Here is a 17857-nt window from a genome sequence, read left to right on the forward strand (position 1 = left end):
TAGGCCCGTATTCTCGTTGGATAAGGAAGCTCTATAACACCTTTTTCTAAGCGATTTACCTTGTTTCCTGCACCTTACTATCCTCTTGTGTTAGATAAATCCTTCCAATATCGCCATACTCTGCATAAATAGCTTACAAAAGAATGAGCCATAAGAAAGAATTAATCGTCAAGGGACAGGTGCTACGGATCTTCCACGCCTGACTGGAATACAGGCTTTTATATTGCACTCCTGGGATCCTGCAACTGTAATGGTGGTCACGTAGAAATCAAGCTTCGTTGCATGTGTTGAGCCTCACAGTTTGATATAGCAGGAGTCAACACAAACGCAGCTTTCTACTCTAAGCCGATTGTGTGCTGTTAATATAAAGAATTGCATACACACCGATTCCTACGTTTCCCTGTGTACTAGAATTTAGACTGCATGTATGTATGCTTGTGTATACTTGTGAATGAATGTTTGTCCACCTGTATTTATGTATGTGTACCTTAGTAATGATGATGATGGTGATGAAGCTTGATGTATAGAGTTGATCCCCGTCAAGTTGTTAGTCACTCAATAACCCCCCAATATTAATGGTGATGCGTTACTAAATATCTTGTATTAATTAGTAGTCATATTTATGGGTGAATTTAGTGGAAGGCGGGAGGGGAGTGAAGGAGTTAGGAACATTAATGGACAGTTTAAAATTTTGGCCTCGTTCACTTTCATTTTCTTAATAGACTCTCTCTCTCTCTCTCTCTCTCACACACACACACACACACACACACACACACACACACACACACACACACACACACACACACACACACACACACACACACACACACACACCAACGTGCTTCTTAGTTACTGTGGGAACAAATGTATTTTAAACGACCTCCCGTCCTTTCAGTCCGCAGTCCACTCCCTTACCACTAGACCGCTACCTCCTCTATATCCATTAATTTTTTTCTCTCTTACAGGAGGCCATTTGTAGGTCTGATAGATCATGGTGGGTGACTAAGTTTAAAAAAAATAAATGGTGAGTGGGCGAAAAACACAAGCTGAAAAAAAAGGGAGAAAACGGTGAACCAGAAAAAAAATCCCACACGAGTATTTAAATATAAACCCGAGCGGACAACAGCACCCCCAACGCTTGCAAAATGGAGTTCCCTATGCTGGTGGGTCCCTCGTGTGGTGAGAGTCTTTGGAATCAGTGTTGGAAAGTTTTTATTGTAGTGCCCTAGTGAGCGTCTATGTAGCACGTTCTCAGTCTTTCCCCAGTCCTGATGAAGTATTGAGGGGAAAATGGTGTTAGCCTGCACCTGTGGGTCTCTGGCTGTCGAGTTCCTTTGGTCTTGGTGTCCCCCCCATATTCCTTAGATGGGCAAGGTGCGGCTTCCCTGTTCTCCACCTGCTTACCTTGTCTGTCACTTTTCAGCGACTTGCATTTGTGTGTGTGTGTGTGTGTGTGTGTGTGTGTGTGTGTGTGTGTGTGTGTGTGTGTGTGTGTTTGGGTCTATGGTTCATAAAAAAGTCACCTTTGTTCTCCCAGAATCCTGTTCACTGAGTGGCTGTGTGCGCCGTTCTGAATGATGAATTTCCTGCTCCCTGTGAATTTCAGCATCCGTGAAAGTTGGAATCGCTAAGGAGCGTGCTTAAAGCTGCCCCATTCAGTGTCCAACCTCATAAAGGGTTGTAGGTTTTTCACCCTAGGCCATGTTTCTTCCCCATGCTCTTAAGTGTGTTCATGTTGGGTCCCCTTCCCTCTGCGATTACCAACAAAGCTCAGTACACCAAACTTACGCATGGTACTCACATCTTAGCCGATGGTCACAACTCTGTGGCTAACTTCTGGTGCGTACAGGATGGCCCAGAGTCGGACACACACAAAAAAAAAGGGGGGGGGGGGGCCTGCCTGAGCTGCAGGGCTGGGTCGAGGAGTTGAATCTCCAACATGTGTGAACCAAAACATCTCATCCTACCACGTACTGAAGGTCTGGTGGAATGTAGCGCAGAAGTGGGCCAACAATACCAGCTGATAATTGTCTCAGCATTTTTCTGGTTAAGTAAGACAAAACACATAAAATGTGGTACAGAATTTGCTATTTCCAGGAAAGGTTGGGGGAGGGAGTTAAGCCGCCATATTAGGCATCTGATCCCAGAACAACATGCCAGAACATTTTAGCAATGAAAAACCCAAGTTTAAGTCGAAACAGACAAACTGATCAAACTACCACACTTATCTATATGTTTACAAGTGATCTTACAGCGTTATGCAGCGCTTCCATTACACAGCTGGACAACCGAGGGAAGAAAGTATGCAAATGATCTAGTCTGTATTATCGTTATAAACACAAATGTATGTTGCCAGAGAGTACGGATCAGCCCAATTGGTGCAATGGTTTTTGAGAAGTCAGTTCAGATATTTCATGTTCGGCTGGGGTGGGTAGAAACGAGTGGGCAGAGTGGGCTTGTAGGTTGGTGGGCTCCACGCTATAACAAGGAAAGTATACCTTGTAAATATGAGAGTTGCAGGTCAGTCAGTAATTGATGTAGCCTTTTTCACAGTAATGACCGCATCAGAACAGAAATGGGTGAGGTGGATGGAGAGGAGCGAACGGGATAAGGTGGGATGATGGCCACAGCAGTAGCTAAATACCGTTTCAGGTAATGCTTATTAAGGCATGTTAGAAAGAAAGAAAAAGAAAAATTAAAAGTCTGATCCAAGAAAGAACTGTTTATTTAGATCTTTCAGGATTGTGTGGAGACGAAATGGTCAGGGTGGGTTTAGATGGTGGTGGGTAGCGGACTGCAGTGGGGGAAGTATAACCTATGAAGCTAAACGTGTACAGGTTAGTTAATAGTCGACACAGCCCATGTTGTGATATTTACCACATCAAAGCAAAAATGAGTGTGGTGGGTAGAAAGGAGTTGGCTGGATGGAGTGGGAATGATGGGTGATGGGGTACAGGGGGGAAAGTACACCCTGTGAATATGAGTGTTGCAGGTCAGCTAGTAGTCAGCGCAGCCTTTGATATGATGTTCCCTACATCGAAGCTGAAATGGGTTAGGGAGGAAGGGGAGAAGAATGAGCAGGATGGGCTGGACGATGATGGATGGTGGAATCTGTCTTTCTCCCCTTCCAACTTCATACACTGAAAAACAGACAATTGCCCACATACACCAAGCCTTTCTGAAAATAACAGAGCACACACAGCTGCATGAAAGCTCACGAAAAAAAAAAAAAAAAATGTAATACTTGGGAAGCCGATCCTAACGTAGAACGAATCCATATCAGACAGTTAGTGATAGTCATTTTTTCTTTTCGTTGCAGGTATACCCCTTACCCCCTGCACTGCAGTAAAGTTTTTTATGTTTTTCGGCCTGCTACCAATCTATATTTTGTCTGATGCACACTCTTTCGTCCCTTCAATGCGATGAGGTCTTTTCTTGTGTAATTTATCTAAGGACAGACTACTTCCTGGGATATGGAGCTAATGAAGGTAAACCTGCCCAGTTCGAAAATTCCCTCCTGATCTGAATAAAACTGCCATCTGTCGCAAAAATAAATAAATAAATAAGTAAATGATAGTGAATCAGTTTTAAAATCTGTCTCGCCCTTTGCCATTCATAATTACGTATTACAGTAGTTGATTTTTTTTTAGAATGGATGGACAATTGATATTCGCAACCCGTTCATGACGATGGCTTCTGTTTTAATCCATTCTTGCAATCCCATTACAGTTTCTTCAGTACTGGAAGGACCTCTTGCAGTGACAGGATAGATACAACATTTATTCACTCCAGTACTACAGTGATGACTCCTGTTTGGTTCTCAGTGGGAGCAGGAGTGTATATATATATATATATATATATATATATATATATATATATATATATATATATATATATATATATATATATATATATATATATATAAAGCTATATTGAGAGGGTTAAACATTTATTTCTTAAGCAGTAATGAGAACTTTGGCAATAAAAGTGGCCCATCACTCCACGCACGACATTTAACGCATACTATGACGTCTTGTTTTAGTCTTATCTTTTAGTACGTTTAACACACACACACACACACACACACACACACACACACACACACACACACACACACACACACACAAGCGCGAATACGAGGAGAGAAACCTAGGTAATATAGGATATGAGCACTGGGAAGTGGATGTAAGTAGTAGTGTTGGTGGTGATGGTAAATGTTAGCACTACCACCACCACCTCCACCACCATCCACTTTAAATCACTGCCACCACCTCCACCACCATCCCCTTTAAATCACCACCGCCACCACCATCCACTTTATATCACCGCCATCACCATCCACTTAAATCACCACCACCACCACCACCAAGGCCACCAGCGCTACCATCACCGCTAAAACCCCTTTCCTCTCCCACGCTTCTAATTTAAGCTTTTTCTTCCTCCACAATCCACCCCACCATCACCCCACACCATCCACCCAACAATCTCTCTTATACTCCCGCCATCACCACTACCATCCCTCTTACATCACCACCAGCACCACAAGCATCACTACCACCATCCCCAACCCTCCTCACACCCCTTGTAAATTCATGTTTTTTTCCCTCAGCACCACCCCCACCACCATGCCCCTCACACCTCGGCCAGATTTATGCTCACATATGCTGAAGACGCCGGCCAAATTGCCCCTACGTCAGGCCGGAAGCCGTTATTACCTGGTGGAGGGGAATAACCTGGCCCTCAGCTGTGGTTGGGGTAGGGTAGCACAAGGAGGCATTACAGTCATACGAATTCAATATATCGAGTTGCAATAGATTGAGAAGGATTAGTGCAAGCGGTATTGTCGGGCTCATCTAATATAGTTTCCTTAGCATTTCATTTAACACCTCTAATTCTACCAAGATGTTAGGACAGCACACGACAGCATTAACATTCATATCAGTTTAATGTATCCAGTGCTGTTAGACTCGTAGGATGTAGGCCGTATTTTTCATAGCTTGGGAGCCTTAGTAATACATCTCCATCAACAGTTTCTTAAGCATGCTATTCCATAATTCATTCAATACGCGGTCATTAGGGTAGCACAAGACGGCATTACACTCCGACAGATTCACTGTATCTAGCTGAATTGAAATGAAAAGAATAATTGTAACTTTGTTTAGTGAGCCTTGTAGTCTTTGTAACACCTCCTTAACGTCAATTTTCCTTACATAATGCAGGTACAAAAGTCCGTTCGTCTTTCCTGGCTCTGTTTCACTTCTGGGTTCATAGGCGCTTGGATATGATGTAGTGGACTGAGAAGCGAATTATCATCTATCTGTACGTAATTATATAAATCTGACCACATCGTCTCAGTCATCTAAGAATCCAACAGATAGACAAGAGGCAGGAGAAGCGAACAGACTTTTGTATCTTATTCTTGCTGCAGAACAGAGAATTTGGTGCAGTTTATCTCTTTGCCTTGGAGGTTTATGAAGATATATTTAACCCTTCCAGTATATAAAGTCTCTCCTAAGCTGAATAAAAGCGCCCGGCGCTAACATCAGTTATAGAACACATAATCGTAGTTAGGAATATAATCAGGTAAAGGTCACCATTTCACTTTCGTCTATATATCAGTCTGTCTGTCTGTTTGTCAATCTATTTTTTTCTTTCTCTATCTATCTCTATTATCAATCGCCACACTTTCTAGTTTATCCTCGATGGGCCGCAATATAAATGTTTTTCAATTCAGAAGAAATCATTATACTCATATAGTAAATTTGTGCTTATTGTGAGGAATGGCAGTTTCGTCTAGACGTGGACCCTCTTCAGATACTCTCGACATCAAAATCCTTGTCACCATTCCTTCGTGTCTCTCCGTGGACGTCCATAATCAGTCTGTTAAATCCGAAGCAGCTTACACAGATCTGTGGACAAATATTTTCATCATTGTCTGTTGTTGCTGATTCGCCAGACTAAGTTTCCACAGTACACTAAGAGAGGAGCAAGGGGAGCGTCAGGACCTTTGCCATTAAATGTACACTTGATCAAAAGGCCATCTTTACACATGCGAGCAATCGTTTCACAATGAGCGCTGTTGCTTGTCGCGTTTTTTTTCTTTTTCTTTAGGCGAATATTTCTGAGTGAAGTGTTTATTTCTTCATGTTTTACTGATTAATTATTGGCCACGTACAACTATGAGTAGTTGCTGGAGAATATTTTCATGTCCCGTTTACTGTTTCAAAATGTAAGACGGAATGTTGTGAAGATAATTTTTTAATCGAGCGTACACTCGATCAAAAAAATATCGGTGCACAGGGGATGCGATGCCTACCGAAAAGGTTCGAACAACTGCTGACATTACCAACGTCTCATTGTGTATCATCAGCGTCTGTCTATATAAACATTACATTTGCTATATGCTTGCAAGAGGATATTGCTAGTTGGCGATATATAACACCTCCCGACATCAGGGCTACCAACGTGTGATAGGTCGGATACTAATATTAAGTGACCTTCGTTCTGTGGTCCCAAATGTTTCACTCATGTTGTGCACCGATACTTTTGTGACCCAGTGTACATCATACATGACACCTACTTCCGTCTCTCTCTCTCTCTCTCTCTCTCTCTCTCTCTCTCTCTCTCTCTCTCTCTCATTTTTATGCACAGTCAACTATTTCGATACAATGGCTTTTTTTTTTTTTTTTTTTTTTTTTTTTTTTTTACAGGACTTGCCCCTTCAGTATGGTGCCATGCTTCATATTTAATTTACATATCTCCAGACAATTTTAATCAGCTTTGGAGGAACTTTTCGAGCAGGAGAGGTCAGATGTGGTCCTCATTAACCCCTTCCCATAGAGGCACAACCCTGGACTGACTAGAATTGTCTGAAGGGGGTAGCTCTTCCACCACTAGAAGTTCTTCCTTAGTTCGCGTACTTGTGAGAATAGACAGGTATCCTATAAGTGTTACCGTGAAAATCTCAAGACGATGACATTTATTACTCATTATTATTATTATTATTATTATGTCTGAGCACACGATAATGTCTGTGAGATCGATTCCTTACAGGAGGAACTCAACTTCTATTGGTTATGTGCTAAATTACTGTTGACAACACTACATTTCACTGACACACTTGGACTATGGTAGTATACGTGTAACAAGTATGTGGGAAGGTGTTTTCATGGTTCACCTCTTAATTACATGTATAAAGTCTAGAAACCTTGCTGGCAGTTGTGTTTATATATACAGTATATATATATTTTAACATTAGTTTATGAATGAGGGCCGTATTGTGAGTGGTTTATAGGCTTCGTAACATCTTTTTCAAAGCGATTGATTATGGCTACTTAAATATGCTGTTTTATGTTATTTATATATATTCTTAGTAGGGACAGTTTCCACCAATAACATATGAGGGTATTGAGGTTTAAATTTCAGAATAAATCGCTGAGGAACAAGTGCTAAGAAGCCTCCAAACCTATTTAGAAGACGACCCTGATTATTACAGTGTGAACAGTTGCGGACTTAAATATCGACACACTTCAGAGCGATGAATAACGAGACAGTGAGCAGTGTCTTCTGAAACCCAGTGATACGATACTGGAAGCTCGGATCACTTTTTTTTTTCGGAATGTTATGTAAATGTCTCATAATATTTCCGTTCGAGGATGAACGATATTTTGAGCTTAAACTGTACGATCCCAGTTTTTACTTTTTCGGCTCGTTCCCAGTTTTCCAGGCATCATCTTTCTTTCGAGAATGTTATACTCTTTGTACTTTAACTTGGCTCAGGTTTTCGTCCACTTGTTCTGATCTCAAGTAGCTGTAAGAAAATGATACGGCACTACATCCTCTCCGCAGCACTTCTTGATTAGCACTATAATGTAGTGTTAGTCTACTGTTATATATCAGCATTCAGAATGGAGAGAAGGCAATTTTAGACCAAGTTGGAGTAAAAGGGATATAGTATACATTCTGTAGCTCAATTTTCATCCTTCAGTCACTCTCTTGTGTTCAGAAATTTCGGTTAATATCTTGGAACAACTTAAGAGAATAATGAAACCCCCAGAGTCACGTAATTCACTTTTAGTACACGCTGTATTGCAGAAGGTGGAATGTAATGGTAAATATGCCTTACCCAGTTGACTCTTACTTGGCCTGATACTGCCATCTCTCTAAAACACTGAGCTCTAGCAAGACTTTACCGCTAGAATAGGATGCTAGACACGAATAAATGCAATGGAAAGAGTGTAGAGCCGTAGCATTTTCTTTTTATGCCACTGAACTACGTGAAATAAGCTGCAAAAGGACGAAAATTAGGCCAGGTTAAGGTGAACGAAGTATAGTAGCTTCACTCTTTTAGCAGCCTCTTATCTGCCATAAGAGCACGCTATTCTGCTGAAGGTGATAACGTGATAAGATGATAGCGTGATAAGGTGATAATGTGATAACGTGATGAGGTGATAGCATAATAAGGTGATAATATGATAAGGTAACAGCGTGATAAGGACATAGCGTGATGAGGCCATAGCTTGATAAAGTGATAACGTGATAAGATAGCGTGATAAGGTGATAACGTGATAAGGTGATGACGTGATGAGATGACGTGATAAGGTGATTGCCTGATAAAGTGATAGCGTGATAAGGTGACAGCGTGGTAAGGTGACAATGTGATAAGGTGATGATTTGATAAGGTGATAACATGATAAGGTGACAGCGTGATAAGGCGATAGCGTGATAGTGTGATAATGTGATTGCGTGATAAGGTGATAACGTGATAAGGTGATAGTGTGATAATGTGATTGCGTGATAAGGTGATAGCGACATAAGATGATAATGTGATAAGGTGATAACGTGTTAAGGTGATAATGTGATTAGGCGATAACGTGTTAAGGTGATAGCGTGATAAGGTGATAGCGATATAAGGTGATAACGTGATAAGGTGATAACGTGATGGTAGACCTGATTGCAAACTCACTTCATGGCAGTAGAGTTGATGATAACGCATGGTGGCTTTAACCTATTCAGTACAATTGTTCTTTATATTATTCTTGCTATCTCCAGACGATTTTATTCAGCTTAAGATAGGCTGTTCGAGTTGGAGGGGTGAATGTAATCTGCTCATATGTAACTTAAATAAAATCTTCCGGTGATGGCCCGAGTAAAATGAAAAAATGAGTTTTATATAAAATGTGAAATGTCTTATGATTGGAGGGGTTGAGTAAGAGAATGATAGTCCCCTCAGAACATCGTCTTCTGGCGTAAGACTACACTACACTGTTGAAGATGATGGTATGATGGTAGTCCTGGTAGCAAACTCACTCCTTGGCCACAGTGCTGATTATAACGCAAGCCACTGTTAATTACGAGGAGCAAGGGACGTGCCGGGCATACATACACCTCCTGCCGCCGCCACACAAGACACAGTACTGTTATCACCTTGGATTGTATGTTGGTGAATTAAGTGGCTCTGCTTCATGTTTCATATCTTATTTAATCCGTCCACTACAATAAAGCATATTATTTAGCTATTACTACCACCAAACTGTTATACTTAAATTTGGATAGACTTCTCTAGGAGGAAAAGTTGATATAGCTTTATTAAGCCCATCACTGTAAGAAATTACCCTTAATGTTGCTGCTGTTGACCCTCAAGACACTGTACTTACCTTCACCTTTGTTCTCCTGGGCTTGGGAGTCTCTCTTCCGGTGGAAAAAGAAGAGGTAAACCGAGAAGTGGATGGCGGGACAAGAATGTAAAGCACTGCATAAGAGGCGCCGCTGTGTTGAAGTCGTAAATCAGTAAAGAGAAATGCCCCGAGTTTTTTTTTTTTTTTTTCAGCTAGGGCAGCCCCTCACAGGATGCGGCGTTGGATAAGACCTTTTCCGTGAAGTGAAAGAGTGAGGGTCAGAACCGGTTTACTTCTTCACTATAGTGGCATTTTTTTTTTCCCCGGACGATTCCATCCAACCTCGGAGAGACATTGTTGAACTAGAGGAGTTAAATAGGTCTTTCATTATCTCCGTCACTGAAGGGTGCTCTGTGTGACTGAAAAAAACGCATGCTACGAATAATAGTAAAGGGAAAAGGCGTCTTCGATTTACAGTCGTTAAAAATGAAAGATGTTACCCAGACCAGACACCATATTTCTGTTTTGTGATGGATGGCTTATAAATTTCTGTAAAGCGATAAAAAGTTGTGTAAAGCATTCATAGACATGAGAAAGACAGTGACAAAATTGAAAGATGCAGTGAAAGGTGTATGTGTGTGCTTCATTCTGTGTAATAATTTTCAGAATGCATGCAACGGCTGAAGGGTGACGATTACTGCATATAATATGATAAATGGTCGTGGACGTCATCCACAGATTTTGGAAAAGCCAGTGACAAGGGTAGCAGCTGGAGTGAAAGATATTTATAAAAGTTTGTGGTTTATGACAGTTCAGAGTGCATGGAGGAGAGGTAGAGCATTGATTAGTGTGTACTGAGAAGAGCATATATATATTCTGATTATTGACTTTCGCTTGATCAAGTAGTCCGTCGTTAACCCAAAGATGTTACAGTACCATATATTCCTGTCGTTCTCAAGAAATTATCGCTCAGGTATCCATGACTCACCTTTAGCTGAATACAATCGTCTTGCATTGCTAAAGTAGAATGCAAGAGTTGTACTAATCACAAAAGAGATAATAAGACAGCATTAACTCTGTCTTCTCCTGTGACTCGTTCTTAGTTGTACCTCATCATCTAGCTCTAACCGGAATTGAATACTAGAGTTGTCCCGAACTTAAGAGGGTTAACTAAGGCAGTATTATAACCCACATGTACAGCGTCATGGTGATTAGATGTTTACGGCCAAAAGAAGATTCTTATTGGGTTTAGGGCTGGGAATACCGACAGTACTTTTTCTCCCCATATCTTCAAAAGCGCAGAAATGACATAAAATCGTGGAAATGGTGTCACGCAGGGGATATCAGGAGTCAAGTCAGGAAAAACTGCCGCCGTGGCCACCTTACACGGGATTCGGGGTCCTCTCAGTCCCCCACGCAATCAGATTCTGCTGCCCGTAGCGCTAGGTTGTAAATGCCTCGTTCTGTTTTTTGGTGGATTTGTTGGAACTGTTATATTCGACGTTTTGGTCTTATGCTAGAGCTGTGACCCTAATACTTTGCCCCCTAGATTAGATCCTGTTTGGATGATGGGAAGGGAGACGGTGAGGGGAGTGAGGACTCGAGGGAAAAAATGAGATTTGGATAGAGAAGTGGTGAAAGGTTGAGGAGGACATATGGAAGGTTGAGGTGGATGGATGAGTTTTCGAGGGAAACGGAGATTCAGATAGAGAAGTGGTGAAAAACTGAGGTGGCTCGATAGACGGTGAGGTGGAAGTATGGAAGGTTAAGATGAATGGATGGGAGGTTAAGATGAATGGATGGTGGATGGATGGGTGTTCGAGAGAAACAGATTCAGATGGAGAAGTGATGGTAGGCAAAGGTGGACAGGTGAAAGGTTAGGGTGGATGGATGGACGGTTAAGGAGGACAGATGGAAGTTTGAGGTGGATGGATGGGTTAGACTGGGTGGTCGGTGAGGTGCGATGAGGGGAGCTGGTTAAGAGAAGTAAGGTCTCGAAATAAACAGAGATCCTGACGGAGAGATTGTGTGAAACGCGATATGAGAGTACTGGATATACGGGAGAGAGATACAGGATTTAGAAGACGGTGGCGATGTGCAAGAGAGGCCAACCCCGACTGGGAATAAGGCTGTGAAGAAGAGATTAGCTTATTCAGTCAGAAACACAGCTCCAGACTTGAATAAAATCGTCTGACTAACTGCATATTAAGAGAAAAAAATAATAGTAGTAAATGTTTTAACGTAAACAATTTCTAACGCCTTCAGACCGAAACCATATTCCTGACCTGAACAAAAATATCTGAAAACAGTTATATCAAAATGGAAACATTATTATGGCAGGGGAGCGTTACTGGGAAATTTAATTGTTTCAGGCAGAGAGAGAGTTACCAAAGTGAATAAAATCGTCTGGTGCATACCAGGAAAAAAACAGGATTAAAAAAAAAAAAGAAAAGTATATGACAAGATCAACCCTCATGATCGGGGCAACTTTATTCAGCTGGGAGCGAGTCATAAGAGCCATAGCAAGGTAATACTGTCACCACTAACCCTCATGTTGTCGGGGATAACTCTGTTATTCTATTCCAGCAAACACCAGATTATTTTTATTCAACTGTGAGTGAGTCTAGGAGACAAAGTTGATTGTCATGGCTGTCCCCGCCCCTAATATATTCATCGCTTGTTGGAGGGTGGGAATGGTGAGAGAATGGGTGTATGGTTAATTTCACACTGATAGCAGAGGCTTGATATTTGCCCCTTCTTGTTTCTGTTTGTTCATCATTATCATCATCATCATCATCAACAACAACAGCAACAGCAGTAGCAGCATTACAACCCAGTTTCCATCTTTTATACATGAGGTGGACAAGTAGTGGAAAGATGATGATGATGATGATGAGGAGGAGGAGTAGTATGATGATCACAGTAAGAAAAGTGGGGGAGGGATGACTGAATCGCATGACAGTTGCCATGGTAAAACAAGAACAAATATACTCTTGGTGAAAGGGTTAATAATTGGTGGTGACCCCTGCCTAATTTATTCATCGTTTGTTGGAGGGTGTGAATGGTGACAATGGAGGTGCTGTATGGTCAGTTTCACACCAGTAGAGGCTCCTGGTTTGGTGTTTGTCTGCTCTTATTTGTTTGCTTAACATCATCATCATCATCGATTTGGTCATCATAGTCATCAGTCAATCAGTCATCATCAGTAACTCATCTTCAGTCATGATCATCATAACCCGAGTTATCATTATTGTAGATAAAGTAGACAGGACCCAGAAAAATGATGATGATGATGATGATGATGATGATGATAGTAATTTTGATGGTAGTACGAATTAGAAGAAACAGCCGCATCTCTCACTGCTGCTCCTCACACACACACACACACACACACACACACACACACACACACACACACACACACACACACACACACACACACACACACACACGCACGCACGCACGCACACACACCACACACGCACGCACGCACGCACGCACGCACGCACGCACGCACGCACACACACACACACACACACACACACACACACACACACACACACACACACACACACACACACACACACACACACACACACACACACACACACACACACACACACACACACACACACACATTGCACTGCACCACCTCATACTGTAATACTTCACCTTCATCACTCACTGCAACACCATACGCCTTCACACCTCACTTAACCCTACACCACAGTCACACCACACTGTCACACCTCATACTGCCACACAACGCACTGCACCTCCTCGCTGCCAAATCTCATACTTTAACGCATCATACTGCATCTCACACTGCGCCATCTCACACTATCAAACATCACACTGTTCCTTCTCACACCACCACCACTCACTGCCGTACCTCACATTCACATCGCACTCCATAGTGTCACACCTCACGCAAACCTACACCTCATTCTGTACCACCACACAGTTACACCTCACACTGCCACACCTCACACTGCCACATCTCACGCTCCTCCACCTCCTGTCTCCTACTACACAGAGACTTTTTCAAATAGGCGGTCGAATTATGATTAATCTCATCATACGTTTGCTTATCATAATATCCTCTCACATTGTACGTCAAAGTTTATGCATCCATTAACCCCTTCACTACGAGGGGTCTATGTCTGAATATAATGATGGAGAGACTATTTAAACAGATGAGGTTAGTGATAGCATTCAGTTACCAGTTCATTAAAAGAGGTGTCTCATTGTTAAGGATTAGTTAGAAAGTGAATAGGATCTAAGTCGGGCCGAAATTGTTGTATCCTCGCATTAAACACATCGGAAAGTGTCATAACATTTCATCATCTGAACCGTTCCGTTTACTATGGAACCAGTTGCTGGACTATGAAACCAAGACAAGTAGAAGGAAAGCATGTAGTGAAAAAGATTTTTATCGTTTATTTACTCATTCCACTGTTAAACGATTATATTCAGCAAGAAGAGGGACGTCAGAGTGTAAAGGGTGAGAATCTGTCTCTATTAAAGGAGATAGAGCATGCGAGCTTGGAGTGGCGAGGAACTAACAATTTGGTGGCAGTCAAGTGCAGAGAGAGAGAGAGAGAGAGAATATGGGGGGAGGGGGAATGAGAGTTAGAGAGGGGAGCGTCAGCCACTCCTGGTACAAGCAAACATTGTCTTTAGCACAGAAATATTACCCTGAAATTTCGTCTCCGTCAACAGAGGGTGGGATCCAACTCCGAGGCTCACTTTACCCCTTCCAGTGCAGCGACTATTTTTTCACACTCATAGGTAATTATCCTGCTTGAGGGAGAAGAGTTAAGTGTAGCTGTAGTGCAAGGTGTGTGGGATGGGGGGACAATGTGTGGTGTTGCAGTGTGTGTTTGAGGGGGGAACAGTGTGTGGTGTTGCAGTGTGAAATGTGTGTGTGTGTGTGTGTGTGTGTGTGTGTGTGTGTGTGTGTACGACCATTCTGCGTTCCCATGAAGGATGGTCTTCTTGCAGGATAGTCTTCATGCAGAATGTTCTTCAGACACACACACACACACACACACACACACACACACACACACACACACACACACACACACACACACACACAGTCAAAGAGGTGATCGTTCCTACCCTTCCCTGCAAAGCTCTACGGATTCGTGCTGCCACATTTCACTAAGTCTTTGTTGTATGGTTTGACCTTTGACCCCTTAAAATTGTTAGAAAGAGCCAGATTCAAAAGTTGGAGGTAGTTGCCAAAGGAACAGGTGTATTAAGCCCTCAGAGTTCCGGTGAAGAAATGACGGAATAACATCTAACTGAAAAGTGTTTGAAAGAAGGAAGACAAGAAGAAAGAAACTAAATGTAATTGGTCCCCGTCGTAGTGTGGAAACCATAATAAAGTGGTTAAGGAAAAAATATCGTCTAATGGTAAAAGGAGTAATAATAGCTGACACCGTAGGCTCATCTGAACATGAACCTGGTTGACGGCAGACTGAAGTTGCTCTCCTCCTGTCCCTCACCATTCTTCTTTTGGGGGATAGGGAGGGACCTGAATGACGCTTTTATTACCAGGCGGCGGAACAACATGGTTATATTGGTGCCATTCATGAAAAGGATAAAGAGTAAAATTAAACGCATGTGCCGAAGGGGTTAGCGGATGGTTTCCAATACCTTCGCGACGAGAGATCTTTCAACTGAGTAAATCGACCGGTTGGTGCGATAATGTAAGAAATTAAGGAGTAGCTAAAATTTCAATGCATTTTTTTCTATTTACACAAACCTTTATCCAAGATACCTAGTGATGTGTACATTGGTGGTAGTAGTAGTAGTAGTAGCAGCAGCAGCAGCAGCAGTAGTAGTAGTAGTAGTAGTAGTAGTAGCAGCAGTATTGGAAGTTTTGCCTGTGAAATGGAGGTGGAATTTTGGGAGGCCAGATTAGTGAGTGAAAAATCTCGTTGTCTAACATTAATTTATATTTTTCCCACCACTAAGATATATACTCTGAATTTTAAGTTTGGATATATAAACACTATCCACATTCACTATACAGATGCACTACGCAAAAATTCTCTCTCTCTCTCTCTCTCTCTCTCTCTCTCTCTCTCTCTCTCTCTCACTGACGTTAATTTCTTTCTTTTCCACCCCAAAGTTACTCATTCTGTTTTTTCCTTCCCTGAACTTTGTCGGACCCCGTTTGGATGATTTTTTTGTTTACATGATTTTTCTCTCCTCTGTCTAGTACTTAACTGCTTCCAAACTCTCAAGTAGCACCATCTCCTCGTCCCATTCCTCTTTTAGCATTCTTTTTTTACTTTGAAACATCTCTGGGTTGGATAAAAATCGTCTGACAGTAGCGAGGAAAAAAGAATCGGCTGGTGAGATTGGGTCTAACAACGTCACTACGAGATGTATTATGTAACCTGAATTAAATGGTCTTTCAGCTGCAGGAAGATATTTAGGAAGACGAGGTTATTGAAGGTTGCTACTAAGTTATTCACTAAAATGGACCCCTGCTGATCTAAAGTAAATTGTCTATATAGTAATAAAGAGAATAGAAAACATAAAGGTGGTGGGAGGCGGAGCAGTATGAAGTGTGGTGGTGTGGCGGTGTTAGGTGAGGGTATGATGTGGCAGTGTGAAGTGTTGTAGTGTGTGGTGTGGCAGTGTGAGTTATGATACTGCTAAGTTTAGTAGTGTGTGTGGTGTGGTGTATGTAATGTGTGGTAGCGTGAAGTGTTATAGTGTGTGCTGTGCAAGTGTGCGTTGTGATACTAAGTGAAGCAGCGTGTGTGGTGTGGGGTATGTGATGTGTGGTAGTGTGAAGTGTGAATTGCCGTAGTGTGTGTTGTGGTGCATGGCAGTGTCCAATGTGTCAGGCATATTTTTATATTTTTTGCTTTATTTATCCTCTAAATTCTTGCACAACATAATTTTAATATGAGTTATGTGATACCAAAACCCAGTGCGTAGTTTGTTTCTCTTCCAGTTAAGCCTTTCGTACCTGTTTACGAAATTTGTATTATGAGCCTCGTAACACCAGACGACTTTACTTATTTCTAATCTCAGAGAACCTAGCAGAAAATGAATGAAAGTTATATCGAACTTCATTTTGGAAAAGGAACGAGTGTGTACATTCCAGTTAACATTAGGCGATATTATCAACAGTAAGATTCAGTATATCTAGATTTACTTCTCTGCCAGGCATCTACGACGTTTAATCTTACTCTGGCTAGCACAGTAAAATTAACTACACACCCCAGAGAAGGCCAGGGACACCAGAGAGCTAAGTTTCTACACTCAGTTTCTCTAGCCTCTCCCTTCACTTCATTTCACTCACTTAACACAAAATTCCTCAAAGTTGCTGTCAGGTCCTCATTTAATATTCAAGTACACTCGCAATTTGCATAGCCCCTCTCTCTCTCTCTCTCTCTCTCTCTCTCTCTCTCTCTCTCTCTCTCTCTCATATATTTGCCAGGAGCCATATTGTGCGTGATCCTATAGGAAGGCTCACAGGACGCGGCCCGAAACGTTATGCTACGTCAGAACTGTTCACCGTTATACTGAACAGCCTGATGAACTAACATACTGGTGAACGCGGGAGGCAAGAAAGAAGACGTAAAAGAGAGAGAGATAGAGATAGAGAGAGACAGACAGACAGACAGACAGAGAGTGAGTGAGTTTGTCTATCATTTTGTCCGTGTGTGTGTGTGTGTGTGTGTGTGTGTGTGTGTGTGTGTGTGTGTTCAAAGAATCTAAATCAACTACAAACAGCAGATACAAAGCCAGAGCCTCCTTTCCGCAGCAGACTGGAGCAAAATCATAAAAACAACGACAATATTACCGTGTCCACATAAAAATGATGGAGAAGATAAATAAAACTTCAGCCTTGACAAATACGTGCAATCAACTGGGTTACATTTTTTACACTGCCAGCGTTCATTAATTTGTGAAGAATGACTGCGTATCTAAAATCAGAGTAACTGCTGGTACACACGAGGAGTGGAATAAAATATTGGAGCATTGTGAAAACTACCCATGTTGGTGATGTGAGTAATAAGAGGAAATTATTCTGAAAATGATCAGTGAAAAATGAGTTATTGTTATTATTGTTCTTATTATTGTTGTTGTTATTATTATTATTTATTATTATTATTATTTATTATTATTATTATTTATTATTATTATTATTATTATTATTATTATTATTATTATTATTACTACTACTACTACTAATACTAATACTAATA

The 17857-nt window shown here is 41.6% G+C and overlaps 1 protein-coding gene across 1 annotated transcript in view; it reads right to left on the reverse strand.

Annotated features, from left to right (window-relative positions):
* Positions 1 to 1623: 1623 nt before the first annotated feature.
* LOC145407017 (uncharacterized) overlaps positions 1624 to 17857 on the reverse strand; it is a 253318-nt gene continuing 237084 nt past the window's right edge. Inside the window, exon 6 of the transcript XR_013898666.1 lies at positions 1624 to 1639. The gene's annotated coding sequence lies outside the window, so the exon portion shown is untranslated. The remainder of the gene's footprint in view (positions 1640 to 17857) is intronic.

Source organism: Coenobita brevimanus, chromosome 72, assembly GCF_032717465.1.
Source record: "Coenobita brevimanus isolate Jiangsu-jjx chromosome 72, ASM3271746v2, whole genome shotgun sequence".
Classification (NCBI taxonomy): Eukaryota; Metazoa; Arthropoda; class Malacostraca; order Decapoda; family Coenobitidae; genus Coenobita; species Coenobita brevimanus.